This window comes from Ovis canadensis, chromosome 3 (assembly GCF_042477335.2).
Source record: "Ovis canadensis isolate MfBH-ARS-UI-01 breed Bighorn chromosome 3, ARS-UI_OviCan_v2, whole genome shotgun sequence".
Taxonomy (NCBI): Eukaryota; Metazoa; Chordata; class Mammalia; order Artiodactyla; family Bovidae; genus Ovis; species Ovis canadensis.
The window spans coordinates 168,481,946-168,500,735 of record NC_091247.1 but is presented as its reverse complement, the minus strand read 5'-3'; the positions used below and the strand labels follow the sequence as shown (position 1 = coordinate 168,500,735).

Below are 18,790 nucleotides of genomic sequence, written 5' to 3'. Positions count from 1 at the left end.
GGTCTGTCTAGTCAAGGTTTTTCCTGTGGTCATGTATGGATGTGAGAGTTGGACTGTGAAGAAGGCTGAGTGCCGAAAAATTGATGCTTTTGAACTGTGGTGTTGGAGAAGACTCTTGAGGGTCCCTTGGACTGCAAAGAGATCCAACCAGTCCATTCTGAAGGAGATCTACCTTGGGATTTCTTTGGAAGGAATGATGCTAAAGCTGAAGCTCCAGTACTTTGGCCACCTCATGTGAAGAGCTGACTCAATGGAAAAGACCCTGATGCTGGGAGGGATTGGGGGCAGGAGGAGAAGGGGACGACCGAGGATGAGATGGCTGGATGGCATCACGGACTCGATGGACGTGAGTCTGAGTGAACTCCGGGAGTTGGTGATGGACAGGGAGGCCTGGAGTGCTGTGATTCATGGGGTCGCAAAGAGTCGGACACTACTGAGCAACTGAACTGAACTGAGCTGAGGATCTAACATACCTCATTTGCTGAAAGTTCACAGTTCTTTAATATCTTCGGCTGTTACAGTTACAGTAAAAGGACAATGCTTCGTTTTGATATACCACTGGGGCATGTTGTCTCTTGTGGAACATTCTTTATCAGCTGGAAAGACAAATAAATGATAAGAAGTTATCCTGGAAGGTCTGACTAATTAGAATTGCTGGGTCATAACAGTCCAGACGTACTGAAAGTCAAGAAATGAAAATGACTAGACGTTTATTCAGATGAAGAATGGGGGAAACAGGGTACAGCACAGAGGTCACATGGTAGCAAAGAATTTGGTATCTTCCATGCTCTGGAAGCAGTGAGCAATGGAGAGAAGGGTGTGAGCTGAAGAAGGGACTTGTCCCATAAGGCCTTATCACTCGTTTGATAGGAGGCTTTGTGCTAAGGACAAAAGGAAGCCATGTCAGGGGCAACATGACCTGAGTTGTACCTTTGTGAGAGTACTCTAACCCTTGGGTGGAGAAGGACTATAGAAAATCAAGCAGGATTCAGAGACCACTGAAGAGACAATTGTAAGGTTCAGCCTAGACATGGTACAGTCTTTGGACAGACTGTGGAAATGGAAAGAAGTTATTAGATTCTGGGTTTATTTTAGAAACAGAATCAATAAGACAGTGGAGGGGACTCTACCTGATGCTCTGTGATGACCTAAATGGGAGAGAGAAGCTGCTTAGTCATGTCTGACTTTTTGCAACCCTAATGACTGTAGCCTATCAGGCTCCTCCATCCATGGGATTTTTCCAGGGAAGAGTACTGGAGTGGGATGCCATTTCCTTCTCCAGGGGATCTTCCTGACCCAGGGATCGAACCCAGGTCTCCTGCATTGCAGGCAGACACTTTACCGGTTGAGCCACCAGGGAAGCCCAAATGGGAAGGAAAACCAAAAAAGAGGGAATATATGTATGCATGCATCCTCAGTCGCTCAGCTGTGTCTGACTCTATGTGACCCCATGGACTGTAACCCACCAGGTTCCTCTGTCCATGGGATTTCCCAGGCAATAATACTGGAGTGGGTTGAGCAAACTCCAGGAGTTGGTGATGGACAGAGAAGATTGGCATGCTCCGATCCATGGGGTTGCAAAGAGTTGGACACGACTGAGCGACTGAACTGAACTGGGTTGCCATTTCCTTTACCAGGGGATCTTCCTGACCCAAGGATCAAACCCGCGTCTCCTGCATCTCCTGCATTGGCAGGCGGATTCTTTACCACTGCGCCACCTGGGAATTCCAGGATTTGTGTGTATGTACAGCTTTTTCACTGTTCTGCAGAAACTAACACAACATTGTAAAGCAACTATACCCCAATTTAAAAACAAAGTACATCTAATCAACATCTTGATTGCACATGGAGTCTGAGGGACCAAGAAGGGTTAGGAATGACTCTCAGGTTTCTGGTTCATGTAACTGGGTGGAGAGATGCTATTTATTAAAATAAGAAAGATTTAAGAGAAAAGTAATTTGGGGCAGGGAGATGAATAATAGTTCTCTTTCAAGATGTTAAATCTGATATTTCTATTTGAGTGTTGTATTTTGTATTTTATAGGTTAACATTTTTATGAACCTGTGATTCTGTATAACAGAGGTGTCAAGAGTAGGTACATGAATATGAGTTCTATAAGAGAAATATCAATTAAAGTTACTCCGGGAGAGTCTCAGCCCTTTGGAAGTTACTGATAGCTTTCATTTCTCTAGCCAGTATAATCTATCTTTCCTCTTTGATCTTGGTACATATCATGGTTTTTATCTTTCTCTCTCTCTATCTCTTTTGACTTTATATTTAGAGAAGTTTTAGACTCACAGCAGAATTGAACAGAAAGTATAGAGTTCCCATATACACTCTGACCCCATGTATGATAGCCTCTTTCACTATGAAATGCCCCACACCAGAATAGTATATTTGTTACAATTGATGAACCTACATGGACACATCATTATCACTTGTAGTCTGTGGTTTACACTGGGTTCACTCTTCTTGTCATACCTTCTGTGATTTTTGACAAATGTATAATGACAGGTATCTGCGGTAGGAGAGAGATGGGCCTGTGGGCTGGACAGCTAGTGTTTGTCAAGTGGAGTGGAACTGAAGCTTTTTTTTTCACCCTGACACTCCAAGAACAAAGCTAGTGGTAGAAGCTGAGCTCTGCTGAAGTAAAGAGATAAGATGACCCCTCCTGAGGTCAAGAAAAACTTCGCTGTCTGCACATGTGCAAGAAGGCTCCTTGGGGATCAAAAAGGGAGGGGGTACTCCAGTACTTTGGCCACCTCATGCAAAGAGTTGACCCGTTGGAAAAGACTCTGATGCTGGGAGGGATTGGTGGCAGGAGGAGAAGGGGACAACTAAGGATGAGATGGCTGGATGGCATCACCGACTTGATGGACGTGACTTTGAGTGAGCTCCGGGAGCTGGTGATGGACAGGGAGGCCTGGCGTGCTGCAATTCATGGGGTCGCAAAGAGTTGGACATGACTGAGCGACTGAACTGAACTGAACTGAACTGAAACACCCAGAATTAGTGTGGACATACCCCTACAGGCCTCTGTGGTGGGATCCATCTTAGCAAATAGTTGTGCTCGAATGTTGCAGAGGGTCCTAGAACCAATCAGGTGTGAAAAGAAAACAAGATAATTGGCCAAAGGTGAACAAAGACCAGGAAAGATTATCCTATGTAAGTGATTTAAGTCACCTCTTTTTTTTTTTTAAGTCACCTCTTTACTGGGCTACTCCTCATTAGCTAGGATGCCCCCACTCTTTTTCTTTGGGTGTGTAATTTCTGCCTTGCTTCTGTCTTAAACTGTTTCTCTGTATGCTGTCCCACAAATAACGCTGTATCTCCAAAAATAAACTTTGTACCTATTTTTACAGTTTTTGCCTCCTTGAAACATCCTTGCTTTCCATGGGGGTAAGAGCTGGAAAAAACATGCTTCTGGCTTCTAGCCCCTGGTGGTCTAGTGGCTAGGGTTTCCAGTTTTCATCCAGGCTACCCCGGTTCAACTTCCAGGCAGGGAACAAAGAACTCTTTTCAGAACTGCTCATTGTTGACTGTCTGAGATCATGCCCACCATTACAGTATCATCTAGAATAGTTTCACTATCCTAAAAATTGTCTACATTTTACCTATTCATCCTGCTGTCCTCCCAACATCTAGTTATCACTTCTTAGTGTTTTTACAATAGTTTTTGTGTATTTCTTGAGTTTCCCTTCTTGATCTTAAATATGTATATTTACTTATTTATCTTTTTCCTTCACTGTCTTTACATAATAGGGATATTAAAATAAATTAATATTTTTGAATTGAACATTAAATATCAGATAAAATTAAGATTAAATTAATTATAATTAATGATCTTTATAAAGTTGCTTAAATGTATTTTTTTTTGTTTGTTTGTTTAAAAGAGGAGAGAACAAAGAGGAAAAAACCAAATTGCAGTCTGCATATCTAGCAACACTTTTAAGTTTGACAAATTCAATTTTGAAGACTCAAGCTGTATCTATTTCTGAATGCTTGAAGTTGCCAACTGACTCATTATCTCCTTTCTTTACCTAATATCAATACATCTAAATTTTTGTTAAATACTCCTTTTTAAAGACAGCATGACCAGAATAGGAGTTTCATATTAATTCCTAAACCTGATAGAATCATCCTGCTTTCCTATTTTCAAATACATTCCTCAAAAGCCTGTTAAATAACCAACCTTCAGAATTATTATATCAAAAGTTAATCTTGATAGGCATCATTAACTAAATTGAGTAGATTAAGGGTAAACTAGAAAACAATAAAAAAGCAGCCAAACATAACCCTAACCTGTTTGAGTCTGGAAGAATTTTCTTTTTTCTTAAAGGGAAGGACAGGTGTCTGCCATGTGGCTGTACCTGGCGGTCCTCGTGGTCCTGTACTACCTCCTGCGCTTGTCCCGGGAGAGGCAGGTGGTGAGCCACCTTCAGAACAAGATCATTTTCATCACGGGCTGTGACTCGGGCTTCGGGAACCAGCTGGTCAGGCAGCTGGACCTGAGAGGCTTGAGGGTCCTGGCTGCGTGTCTGACAGAGCAGGGGGCCAAGCAGCTGAGGAACCAGACATCAGACAGGCTGCAGATGGTGATCCTGGACGTCACCAAGACAGAGAGCATTGCTGCGGCCACCAAGTGGGTAGAGGAACACGTCGGGGACAGAGGTATGGCCAGGGGAAGTCTGTCCATTGGGTAGGCTGCTTTGTCTTCAGTGTTTTAGAATGAGCAAAAACCATGCCACATGAAGTCTTGGGGATCAGGGTGGGGGTATATTTGGGACATGTTTTATTACATGAAGACTCAAAAATACATTAGCATTCATGGAGTAAGTGAACATATTTGGGACTGGCCTAAAAAAGTCAGGTTGTATGGAATATGAGTGTATCAGAGTGGAAGGTAAAACAGTGAGGAAACAGGTTTAATAGGTAAGAGTATGTATAGGTAGGGAAGACAGAATGAAGGCTAGAAAGGCAATGAGGGGAAAGAAAGAGGTGACTGTGGTGCAGAAACCGTAATTTGCATGTATGGTATCCTCTGAAAATCCAGAGTAAAAAGGTTAACTCTGCCATGAGCAGGCTGCCATTATGCTGCTCGTATATAATTTTACATGTCTTTTCTTGAGAACAGTATAAACCTGTCTTTCTCAAAGTTAGCAAATGGTGAGAATCAGAAAAACCTACTGTCTCCAGGGAGGGTTCTGGAAATGTCTTTATTGTTCAGTCAGTGCCGACCGGGAATTTATGATGAGTCGATCTTGAGAAAATAATTGAGATCAAGGCATACCCAAACTCCTGTCACCAAGACCCAAGCAAAATCTGTGTGTAGTGTCCCCTCTTATCAGTCCTGGCATGAGTTTCTCAGACAGCCCAGGCAAGCAGCAGAGAGGGCTTCCTGTGAGGCTAAGTAGGTGCCTTACCTTTGGCAAGGGAGCAGCCAGATCTCTCAATTTTCTAGAAGAAAATCCAGGGCCGACCATTTGGGATCTGGAAGCGGTATGTCCTTCAGCTGAGTGAGCATTCTGCAGACTAATAGCTGTAGGTGTTGATTCTTTCTCCCTTTCTTGCACTCACCTGGCCTTGACCCATGTGCATCCTGGGCAAGAAGTCTGAATACAGGGAATCCCTGAGAGAGAGGGGAAAGCCAAGGAAAGGCATGTTGACTGTCCCACTGCCCTTGCTGTGCTCAACATGAAGGAACTGCTGTTGTTGTTCAGTCACTAGGTTGTGTCTGACCCCGTGGACTGCAGCCTGCCAGGCTCCTCTGTCCATGGGATTTGCCAGGCAAGAACACTGCAGTGGGTTGCCGTTTCCTTCTCCAGGGGATCTTCCCATTCCAGGGATCAAACCCACATCTCCTGCATCTGCTGCATTGGAAGGCGGATTCTTTACCACTAGTACCCCCTGGGAAGCCTGAAGGAACTGCTGCTTTCTCTCAAGTTCTGCGTGTTTCTTCCTTGCATAGCCCTTCTGCTCCCAGTGCTGAAAGGAAATCAAGAATTAATTCCTTCTGTCCATGCTATGTGGTCCTCTCAGCTGCAAATGTTCCAGTCGTTGGCACAGGTGGAGAACACTTTATCCTTATTTTTGTAAAAGGCTCTGGGACCATTTTGTTGGGGGGTGGGGTGCTGTTTAAATGTCTTCTTTTGGCACTTTGGCAAAATGCTTGTTCGCAATTACTGAGAGCAGCATGATTTTCTAGTTTAAATTCATGACACAAAAACTTACTAAATTTTTGTTTGAGCTACATAGCTACTGAGGCCAAATGAAAGAGGATGAGATATTGCCTTGCTTCAGGCTGAATGTCCAGCTGGTCACTGTAGAGGCCCTGCACTGCACATCAGATCAAAGGCGTGGAAATGCATCGACACCCACATAGAGGAAAGATTTTCTCTTAGTTAAAAAGTAAAATTTAAAACGAAGCTTTATTTGAAAACAAACTAGCGCTAGAAGTAAAACTATCACAACTAACTATAATTCATTTTAATTGATGATTGTCTGTGACTCTGTAGCTATCATCACACACAATGTGAGAAATGTGAGAAATCTGAACTCTTACATTGTTTACAGAACAATGAACCATTAATTAGGTTGACATGTATTTTGTAATCATTTATTTCAAAAAGTGTTCTATTTGGTCACATTATTTCAAGATCTTGGAGTGAATAAGGATTTTTCACTGCCTCAAGTATTTTCAAAACCCCAAAATTCCTTGAGCCCCAGGATACATGTTTCCTTTGAAGTTTTGCTTTTCTCTCCCTCTCCCGTAGTAATGAGAGAAAAATGAAAAGGGGGTTTGGCCCTTTCAGAGATAAGTCTCCATATGTTAATGAAAGGTTGACGCCTCAAAACCTCACACCCTCAATGGTCCAGAAATAAGCCTCCTGCTTAAGCAGCTAAATCGGATGCATTTGGGGACTGCTGATGCCAATGGCTTCCTGTAGTCACCATGTTATTCATTCTGCATCTCTGAATTGGAGCCTCTGTTTTAAAGGCCACCCCTGGTTGAAGCCTTCTTTCTAAATCTAGTTACGCATACTTTTCTGACTTTTTTGGAATTTAATCTCGGTTGTACTAATTATCAGTGTAGTCCTTTTTTCCAATACAACTTTTATTGCAAGCAATTTTAAATTTCTTGAGAGAATGATTGATGTCTTAACAATTTGAATATATATTATTTACACATACAGTCTCCTGTGAGACTGGATGACATTGGCACATAAGAATCAGTAAACACCTCAGCACAGATCCCTCACTCTCTTCCCCTTTAAAAAAATGGGATATACTTGCTTTGCAATGTTGTGTTGGTTTCTGCTGTACAACGAAATGAATCGGCTATAAGCATACATATATTCCCCTCTCTTGGACCTCTCCTCCGCCCACTTCCCCCATGCCACCATCTGGGTCATCACAGAGCCCTGCTCTGAGCTCCCTGTCCTATGCAGCAGGTACTCCCTGCCTTTTGAGAATGGGATCTCTGAAGTGGAGAATGGCCTCTGTTGGAAATTTGAGCCAAGGACATAAATTGTGGCAGATGTCACTTTTCTATTCACATCCCCTATCCTCTGCAAAGTTCTAAAAAATGAATAAAGGAAAGAAAGTAATATTGTTAAAAAAAAGTAATACTGGTATTGGGGAATCATTACTTAAAAACCATTCTCACAATACAAGAGTGTATATTCTCTTCCTTCCAGTCTTTTTGGGTTATGAGAGGCGGAGAGAAGACCAGAAATTGTGAGACAATGAAAGAAATGTGAAGGGGTTTCCCAGGTGGTGATAGTGGTAAAGAATCTGGCTGTAGTGGAGGAGACCAAATGCAGTTTGATCCCTGGGTCGGGAAGATCCCTTGGAGGAGGGCATGGCAACACACTTCAGTAATCTTGCCTGGAGAATCCCCTGGATGGAGGAGCCTGGTGGGCTGCAGTCCATAGGGCCACACAGAGTTGGACACAACTGAAGTGACTTACCATGCACACATAAAACATACTTTATAATTTGCCAATTTATTGGATTTATTGTTTATCTTCCTCAGGAGAATGTGGTCTGAACACTGAAATGATTCATAAATGGGCTTTCTGTCTCTAACTAATATTTTTGTTTCTACTCCAGGCCTCTGGGGTTTGGTGAACAATGCTGGCATCCTTCTGCCTGCTGCCCCAAATGAATGGCTGACCAAAGATGACTTCTCCAAGATCTTGAATGTGAGCTTGATTGGCCTCATTGAGGTGACACTGAGCTTTTGTCCCCGATCAGAAAAACCAGGGGAAGAGTAGTCAGTGTTTCTAGTCCAGCTGGGAGAGTATCCCTGTTTGGCAGTGGCTACTGCATTTCTAAGTATGGGGTAGAAGCTTTATCTGACAGTCTGAGGTAAGGCCCAACCTCTGAGGAAGACTTGACTGTGGCTAGGAGTGTATTTGTGAATGGTGAGCCTGGGTTCCTGATATATAGATGGCAACTAAAATGAGAAACTTTGGAAATGGAATGTCTAAATCTTTTCACAATATAAGGTAGTACATTCAGTTCAGTTCAGTCGCTCAGTTGTGTCCGACTCTTTGCGATCCCATGAATCACAGCATGCCAGGCCTCCCTGTCCATCACCAACTCCCAGAGTTCACTCAGACTCACGTCCATCGAGTCAGTGATGCCATCCAGCCATCTTATCCTCTGTTGTCCCCTTCTCCTCCTGCCCCCAATCCCTCCCAGCATCAGAGACTTTTCCAAGGAGTCACCTCTTTGCATGAGGTGGCCAAAGTACTGGAGTTTCAGCTTTAGCATCATTCCTTGCAAAGAAATCCCAGGACTGATCTCCTTCAGAATGGACTGGTAGTACATTAGGGAATGTGAAAAATGTATTAGGATTTATTTGGTCTTAATTGCCACTCCTATAAGATTTCTATGTGTTTCAAACAAATTCATATATTTCTATAAGACATATATATGTATAAAATATAAATGAATATTATGTATGTAATGTACACTTCACATGTGAATGATAAGAGTCTGTCACTAAAAAATTATTTGCCTTATTAATTAAGTACCTTAAGTCACTAAACCTGACGGTTCTCATAAGGAAAGACTGAACCTTGGTGGGTTATAGGGAAAGCTCTGGGCCAAGCATTCTATTCACTCCTCACAGAAAACTCATGCATAAGACACGATGATTCTCTATGGTCAAGTGTGAAGTTGAGCCAGGATCTGAACTCAGTTCTGCGGGTGAAAAGCTCTGGAGTGGGCGTACAGCAAATATGAACATGAGTGTGTGCTGGTGCATAGAGGCACCGACAAGGGGGTGACTTACCTTTCCCTGGGGGCAGAGGTCAAGGAAGGATTCACAAAGACACTGAGTTCTAACCCGAGCAGTAGGTAAGGAGATAGAGGCTCAGGGGTTCAGGGAGCTGTCACAGAGGGGGGAGGGTCTGTAAGAGAGTGGTGTGAGATGGGCAGCAAGAGGCAGCATCAAAGGCCAGATCTGAAGCTTTTCAGAAAGCAGTCTATGGGTGTTGGCCCTTCTCATTTTACTTGAACATCTTCCCAAGATGCTTGAGTGTACTCTTTCATATTCTTCCCTGACCCAAATGCCTTTCTTGAAACATTCTGCCTTGGGCATTCTTTGCTTAAGAAGGGGTGGGATTGATTAGGTCAGATGCCAATATCATTTCCTTGGTTAACACTCTCTCACCTTGTGTTTCGCAAGGGAGCTCAGTCATTTTGGCATTCGTGTTGTTCTCATAGTACCTGGAAAGTACAAAACATCCATTTCCCTGACAATATGCAGGATATACTCGAGGGGATCTGGAGTCCAGTGTCCCCAGAGGTGAAAGACAGCTTTGGGCAGAAGTGCTCTGAAGGCTCTAAGTTCTTCCTCTATTCCCCCAGAGTGGGGATGGCAGAGTTATTAACTTCTCAAGTCCTTGCTGCGTATAGCAGGAGGCCCAGCTCACTTGCTGCTGTCCCTCCTGCTTCACTCAGGCCGTCAGCTTTCCCCTGAGCCCCAACACCTGCTCAGTATATGAAAGCTCTGTGCCAGGTGCTATGGAAGAATTAACTCTGTCAGTTCCCATAACCCTAGAAGGAAAGTGCTGGTGTTACCCCTCATTTACAGATAAGGAAACTGAAGCCTGAAACATTGAGTCATTTCCCAAGATTACTCTGCAAGTCAGTGGCAGAGTGATGAACTGAATCCTGCAATGTTTGGACATGACTGAGTGACTGAGCATGCACACAAACATATATATGTGTGTTACACACACACACACAGACACATCTATACACACACACATATAATATTGCTCTAGACAACTTTAGCCCAATAGAAATACAATGCTAGCCACAACTGTAAGTCACATATGCAATCTTAATTTTTCTAACAGCCACATTAAAGAAAAATGACAGGTGAATTTAATTCAGAACAGACTCTATCCAGAATACCGTCATTTCAACAAATCAATATAAAAAAATTACAACTGAGATATTTTACATTCTTTCTTTGTGTTAAGTCTTTACAACCCAATGTGAATTTTTACATTTATTGTGCATCTCAATCAGATTGACCACATTTCTTATGCTCAGTTGCCACTTGTGGCTCCGATTGCAGTGCTGGACAGCACAGCTGCAGAGCCTGCGCCCTGAGCCCTGCACCCTGCACCCTTATTGCTTGTACCTTGTATTCTCTCCTGCTTCTTTTCAAGTTAATGTGTTACCACAGTTCTAACTTTCCCCCCACTCTATAACAGATTGCCAGTATTTTCATGGCCTCATTGCTAAAGGAAAGGAGAATCTGAGCCCGGTCGCCAACTGCATGAAGCCCGAGCCTGACTGCTGTTGACCCTCGTATCCGCTACTCTTTTGACTGGGACAGCAAATGCTTCACTTTTGCTCTGTCTTATTTACCAACATCTGTGGCAGACTTTATCCTTTGTCATATTTTATAGGCAATCAGGCCTTAAAATGCTTTGTAGTCTGTGAGTTCAACCTAAACACTTGATTCTAGATGGGGAGCAGTCATCAGATTTTCTTCTTGAAAGGAGAATGAACCAGAGGAACATGCAGCTCTCTGTTCCAATGGGTCCTCAGAGATGATTGCCATATTTTAGTTCACGAATTTTCAGATTCTTTCAAAAAATACTTGGTGCATACCTCCAATATTCCAGGCACAGTTCTGGGTGCTAAAGATTCATCCATATACAAAACAAGGTCCCTGACTCATGGCACTCACTTTCTAGCTGGATCACTCCAGTGTGGGATGACTCTGCTGAGAGAATTTTCAAAGTTCAAAGGACTATCGGGTCTCTTAACAACCTGGAGTAAGAGCTGTGGGCATGGTCATAGCTACTGCCTTGAGAGTCTCACATTATTGGTGGTTTTCTATTTGAGATATAAATTATTTTCTTTCCAGCAGTTTTTAAAAAAAAAATCCTACTTTTCTAAAAATTAAATTAGTTTATCAAATAAATCAATGGATTAAATAATTTAGTCCTCTTCTTGTCAACTTTTGAAATACTCAGACTTAACTACCTCTGTCTGGGCTTCCCTTGTAGCTCAGATGGTAAAGAATCTGCCTGTAATGTGGGAGACCTGGGTTCGATCTCTGGGTTGGGAAGATCCCCTGGAGAAAGAGATGGAAACCCACTCCAGTATTCTTGCCTGGAAAATCCCATGGACAGGGGAGCCTGGTGGGCTACAGTCCATGGGGTTGCAAAGAGTCGGACACAACTGAGCGACTAACACACACACATACACACAACTACCTCTGCCCAGATTCTCTGTCAGTGGTCACCTGCATGACTCTGTGAAAGTGTTCGTCTAGTCCTTGCCTTGTTTTTTGACCCCTGCTTTGCCCCAGATCAACCTCACTCTCCTCCCCTCACCCAATTCCTCTCAGTTTTGCTCCCTTCCCCACTTAGGTTTGGGGAGGGTATGTTGAGTGTAGGGAAACTGGACTTGGGAATCAAAAAGGGCCAAGGTCGGATCCCAACTCTGCTATTCCTGACTGTGTAACTCTGGGCAAAAATATTGCTCTGAGTTTGCTTCTCTTAAATGAGAATAATATTGTCCCATATGTCTGTATCAAGAGTTCAGAGAGACTCAAGGTGCTCTGAGACAGATCCTTCTTTCTGCCTCCGGAGGATATTCTTGGAAGTTATGCTTCAAATATTCTAAAACTAACCATTTGTCCTTGTGTCTCTTTCCATGGTTGGTCACTCAGTTGTGCCCAACTCTTTGTGACCCTGTGGACGGTAGCCCACCAGGCTCCTCTGCCCACAGGGTTCTCCAGGCAAGAGTACTGGAGTGGGTTGCCATTTCCCTTCCCAGGGGATCTTCCCAATCTAGGAATTGAACCTGCATCTCCCGAGGCTCCTGCATTGGCTGGCAAATTCTTTACCACTGAGCCACCTGGGACTCTCTTAGCAATATCTAATTATATGATGCTTTGGACTCATCATACCATATCTACATTTAAAGATACTTAGCTCATGGGGGATAATGCTATGAGATAGGTAACCTCTTATTATCCCCACTTACTTGTGTGAAAACTCAAACTGAAAATGGCTCACTTCTCTTCGTTCTGAGAATCTCCAGCTAAGTGCAGGACAGGTCTTCTGACTCCAAGTCTCATGGTTGCCTAAATGGATAAATAGAACTCTCATGCTATGCCAACATTTCATTTTCTTTTTTTAGATTTGATATTTTATTTATTTATTTTTTAATTTTTATTTTTACTTTATTTTGCTTTACAATACTGTATTGGTTTTGCCATACATTGACATGAATCCGCCATGGGTGTACATGAGTTCCCAATCCTGAACCCCCCTCCCACCTCTCACCCCATATCATCTCTCTGGATCATCCTCGTGCACCAGCCCCAAGCATCCTGTATCCTGTATCGAACATAGACTGTATGCCAACATTTTTATTCTTGTAGTGATAAAATCATACATTTTTCACATTGAAAAATTATTCATTTGATGTCCTACCCAGGCAGAATCTTAGGTATTTCATAGAGAAAATTATGTCTGTGTTGGAATTATTGCTGTTTGGAGACATGGGAACTTGCTGTCTGCATAATACATTCATCCTGTCAGAATTATTCTGCTTTACAAATGAGAGAATACTGATTTCTGCTATCTTTGACTGCACAGACCTGGTCCGAATCAAATGGACAGTTACAGAGGAAAATTTGTCATCACTGTTCTGCCATTATTTTCAATAAGAATAATTCTAAAATGAGGTGATCAACAAATCAAACCATCATAAATAAATCATCATATGTTAAGACCCTCCTAAGTTGGAGATTTCACATGAATATTGCTACCATTTAAATAGTATGCTCTTTTAAGTCAAACATATGAGATACGTGGTAAGGACAGTGATCTCACTGTAAGCCCTGATAAGCATAGCATTTATCCTCAGAGTTCTGATGGCAGAAAAATCTAACCTCTTTTCTTCTAATAGTTTGGCAGATTAAAAAAAATTTTGCCTGGATGGAAGGGTAGTTCGGGGAAGAATGGATACACTTGTATATATGGCTGTATCTTTTCACTGTTCACCTGAAATGGTCACAACAATTTTTGTTAATTGGCTATACCCCAACACAAAATAAAAAGTTAAAAAATAAATAACTTGATTTCTGAAATCTAGCTTAAGAAATCCAATTAAAACAACATTTGATTGAGTACACTACTATATCCTAGTCACTGGGCCAAGTGGTGAAGGAAAAGTAAAATACAGCTCTCGATTTTAAGATGGCAGCAGGGCTTCCCTGCTGGCTCAGTGGTTAAAGAATCTGCCTGCCAATGCAGGAGACACAGATTTGATCTCTGAGCCGGGAGGATCCCACACACCTCAGAACAACTAAGCCCAAGCTCCACAACGACTGAGCCTGTGCTCTAGAGTCCAGGAGCTGCAACTACTGAGCCCACGTGCCGCAACTTCTGAAGCCCTCATGACCTACAGCCCGAGTTCCACAGCAAGAGAGTAGTCCTTGCTCACCGCAATTAGAGAAGAGCCTGCACAGCAATGAAGATCCAGGACAGCCAAAAATAACTAGCCAAATAAAGTTATTTAAAAAGATGGCAGCAGACTGAAATTATTGTAACCTTAACCTCTACACTAAATCCTAGAAAGGGGGAACAAAGTGAAGGGGAAAGACCGTGAAAGTGAGTGTTAGTCGCTCAGTTGTGTCCGACTCTTTGTGACCCCATGGACTGTAGCCCCCAGGTTCCTCTGTCCATGGGATTTTCCAGGCAAGAATACTGGAGTGGGTTGCCATTTCCTTCTCCAGGAGATCTTCCTGACCCAGGGACCTAACCCGGGTCTCCTGCATTGAAGGCTGAGTCTACTGTTTGAGCTGCTAGGGAAGTCCATGTAAGATGTATATTATGCTTCTTTTGGAAACATGTATATACATATATATATATATATATATATATATATATGAATACAAACTTCAAAAATACAAGGATATACATTAAGCTAATGGCATGCAGGGGTTACTACTAGAAAAAGAAAATACCATAAGTCAAGGCTAATTGTCAAAAAAGACTTAAGCATTATTTGCAATGCTATAATTAAAAAATAAGGACATAGATATACATTATAATTTAATACGTAGTAATAAAATAACATTAAAAAATGAGGTGCCAAAAATTCACTCAACACTGTAACGATGAGTCAAGTTAAGGCAGGCATTGACACTGTGGAGGGTTTGGGGAATGTGTGGAGTGTCAGAGAATCTGAGCATGAGCTGAAGGAGGGGACTGCATGTGCAGGAGAGCTGTCCAGATTCACCTGGGTGAGTATTGTGGTAACATAGGAGAGCTGCCCAGCATGGCTTGTTGGAGCCCAGTGGAAGTAAGAAGGCTGTTTGCACATGGAAGGGGGTTGCGGTAGTGATGGGAAATTGCTTCCGTAAAGGGGACAGATTGAATAAATGACTATATTAATAAGATTTCTTACTTATAGAGAAAGGAGCTACAAGTATGCAAAGGCAAAAACTCTGTTCTAATTTTGGACTGAAACTGGAGGTATTGTTGTGAGCCCATGGTTTTCCATACAAGTAAATATAGATTTAAATATGTATACAAACTTATACACATGTATACACACTTACACATGTGTACACACATATCCATACATATACATTTTGTTGTTCAGATGCCAAGTCATGTCCAACTCTCTGCGACCCCATGGACTGCCACATGGCAGGCCTCCCTGTCCCTCACCGTTTCCAGGAGTTTGACCAAGTTCATGTCCATTGCATTGGTGATGCCATCCAACCACCTCATCCTCTGTCACCCTCTTCTCCTTCTGCCTTCAATCTTTCCCAGAATCAGGGTCTTTTCCAATGAGTCAGCTCTTCATATCAGGTGGCCAAAGTATTGGAACTTCAGCTTCAGCATCAGTCCTTCCAATGAGTATTCAGGGTTGATTTCCTTTAGGACTGACTTGTTTGATCTCCTTGTTGTCAAGGGACTCTCAAGAGTCTTCTCTAGCACCATAGTTTAAAAGCATCAATTCTTTGGTGCTCTAGTCTTGTTTACTGAAAGGGCTTGGGAAGAATAACACAATAGCAATAGCAATCAGAAAACTTGGTATCTAGATCTTGACTTCTAACTACCATTGTCTACTAAAAGGAAATAAGACTACTTAGAGAAGTGGTTGACAGGTGCTGGGAATATGCAAGATGAGTTTGGACCATCTTGTTGAAGGAGAAAGGAAGTAAGCACTCAAAGGATGAAGAAATTTGTCAAAATAAACCAGAAGGTAGATTCCAGGGGCCCCCACTGAACAAATCTGTGAGTATTTGGGCATCAAAAGAAATATCTAGAAAACAGATATTTAGCCAATTGATCAAAACAAAAAACCATAAGCCATATTGACATGGAGGATCTGTTTGACCCATCACAAAGCTCCATTCCCTTGGTCATAGCCTTTTGTTTAGAGATAAGCACATGACTCATATAAGGTTAATCAGGTAGGTCATTAGTAGGAATTGATACGTGGCTGCAGCAAAAATTTCATTTTCCTCTAGGATTTTTTTTATCTGGGGACAGTAAGTATAGAATGCTGGTGGCCATCTTGCCTACCACATGGAAAGAGGCAATTCTTTTTGAAGCGCAAAGCCAAGCACTGATAAGTAAAATTGAGAGTTGGGATGAGAAACTGCAAAGACATTATTTGGTCCCCTGGATTCAGTAGGGCCAGAAGCTAGTTACCTCCCTGGATTTCCCTGCCCTGGTTATGTGGAGATGTTTTCTTTTTTAAAAATTTTATATATTTGTTTATCTCTCAGTTTGTGAAAATGTCCTTAATTTGTTATGTATTAAACAAACGTCAACTTCCACTATGATTGCTGTGCAAAAGAACAGAAGATAATCTGCTTTGCAAGGAACTTTATTTTTTTATTATTATTTTTTAATTTATTATTTAAATTTATTTATTTTAATTGGAGGCTGATTACTTTACAATATTGTATTGGTTTTGCCATACAACAACATGAATCCACCACGGGTGTACACATGTTCCCCAACCTGAACCCCCCTCCCACCTTCCTCCCCATACCATCCTTCTGGGTCATCCCAGTGCACCAGCCCCAAGCATCCTGTATTCTGCATGGAACCTGGACTGGTGAATCATTTCTTATATGATATTATACATGTTTCAATGCCTTTCTCCCAGATCATCCCACCCTCTCCCTCGCCCACAGTGTCCAAAAGACTGTTCTATACATCTGTGACTCTTTTGCTGTCTCACGTACAGGGTTATGGTTACCATCTTTCTAAATTCCATATATATGTGTCAGTATGCTGTATTGGTGTTTTTCTTTCTGACTTACTTCTGCAATGAACTTTAAAGTTCAACTGCACACAGGCAACATGTTATATATGAAAAAATTACTAACTGAACTACAGGTATTAAATACTGAAAAAGAGTTAGCCGTTTACTATAATTTATTTTATTTAACAATCTAGGAAGTTTGCAGCCATCAGCAGTTCCAGTGGAATTTCAGGTGCAATTGGAATCTCCTCGGAGCTGTTAGTGTATTGAATCTTGTAGGTAAAATACATGCATACTTTTGATAGCACATGTAAAGGGATCTCTCTAAAATTGACTTCATTAGTTTTGTTCTCAGCAAACTGACCTGGGCCACTCAACATGGTTTTTATTGTTCCTGATGCTAGTGCATGTTCTCTCTTTACAATAAATCCATGACCATCTGAAGATATCAGTTTGATATGCATGGCATCAGGGCCCTCGCAGCCACCACAGGTTTTCTCTTCATCCATTGTGTTCTTATGAAATTCTACTTGGCTTCCACAGGAGCTTTAGTAGTTTCTCATCAGCTCTGCAGCAATCCCAGCCACTGCACTGGGTCCCCGCTCACCGCCACAGCCCCTACACCAGAGATGCCCTGCACCACCACCCCCGCCCCCTTGCCTAGGTTCTGGGGTAGCAGCTGTTTTCTTTTATAGTAGTTTGGTTTGGATTTCTATCACTTGTACCCCAAGTGTTCTATGGAAAGATACACACTTAAAATGATAATTTCAGTAAAATGTATAATTAGATATAGAGAAGCATGATGTGGATCAGAGAAAGTGTTATTTAGCCCAACCTAGACCTTTAGAGTGGGCTTCCCAGGTAGCGTTAGTAATAAAGGACCTGCCTGCCAATGCAGGAGACTTAAGAGATGAGGGTTTGATCCCTGGGTTGGGAAGATGCCCTGGAGGAGGGCGTGGCAACCCACTCCAGTAATCTTGCCTGGGAATCCCAAGGACAGAGGAAACTGGTGGGTTAGAGTCCATAGGGTTGCAATAGTTGGACACGACTGAAGCGACTTAGCAATCATGCACAGAACTTTAGAATAAGTTTTCTGAAGAGCCCTGCTTGGGTCAATCTTGCCCAGCTGAATCTTTCAGGCCAGGGAGGCTTAAAGATCTCTCAAGGATCTAGAAAACTCTGGCAGAACCTCTTCAGCAAGATTATATCTCCAACTACATCTTCTGGAAGCCATGGAGACAAGGTAGCTTCTAGTTATGAAGCCAGAGAGGTGCCCCTAGGAAGCTGCCCCTGTCCAGGAACTGGCCTTGCCCACCCCCGAGAGTGGAGCCTCTCACCCAAGTATGCTCCCTTGAGGATTCTCATTCTCCCAGAAGATTGAGTACCTACTGGATGTTAAGCACCATATGCTGGAGGTAGAGTATTAGGAAAGGCAAGCTGTGTCTCCAACCTCAGGAAAGATGGACAGTTAAGCCACAAGTTACAATACAGTGTGAAAAGTGCTGTGATGGGGGACATCAGGGTATCAGTCCTAGTTTGGGGGATCTACACTCTAGCAGGAAGGAAAGAGAAAAGCAGGGATGGCAGGCAGGTATTTTTTAATGTGTTTAAATGAAAAGTTCCCTTTGGGTGACTTCTAATTCCTCTGTAGGGGCCCAGCACATCTGCTGTGAGGATAGAGGGCAGAAAGTTGAAGAAAGGGTCAAAGGGAGCTGGAATTTGAGGTCAGATTGCATTATATTGGACACAAAAGAGTCTGAGATGCAGTAATTGGATACAATCTGAAAAACGATGGAATGATCTCTGTTCATTTCCAAGGCAAACCATTCAATATCACAGTAACCCAAGTCTATGCCTGACCAGTAATGCTGAAGAAGCTGAAGTTGAATAGTTCTATGAAGACCTACAAGGCTAAGAAGACCTATAAGACCTTCTAAAATTAACAACCAAAAAAAGATGTCCTTTTCATTATAAGGGACTGGAATGCAAAAGAAGGAAGTCAAGAAATACC

The 18,790-nt window shown here is 42.4% G+C and overlaps 2 pseudogenes; one reads left to right on the top strand and one right to left on the bottom strand.

The window, feature by feature from the left end:
- Positions 1 to 4,358: 4,358 nt before the first annotated feature.
- On the top strand, positions 4,359 to 10,934 carry LOC138436361 (17-beta-hydroxysteroid dehydrogenase type 6-like; annotated as a pseudogene).
- A 6,027-nt stretch (positions 10,935 to 16,961) lies between these two features.
- Positions 16,962 to 17,288, bottom strand: LOC138438244 (elongin-C pseudogene; annotated as a pseudogene).
- Positions 17,289 to 18,790: the final 1,502 nt, after the last annotated feature.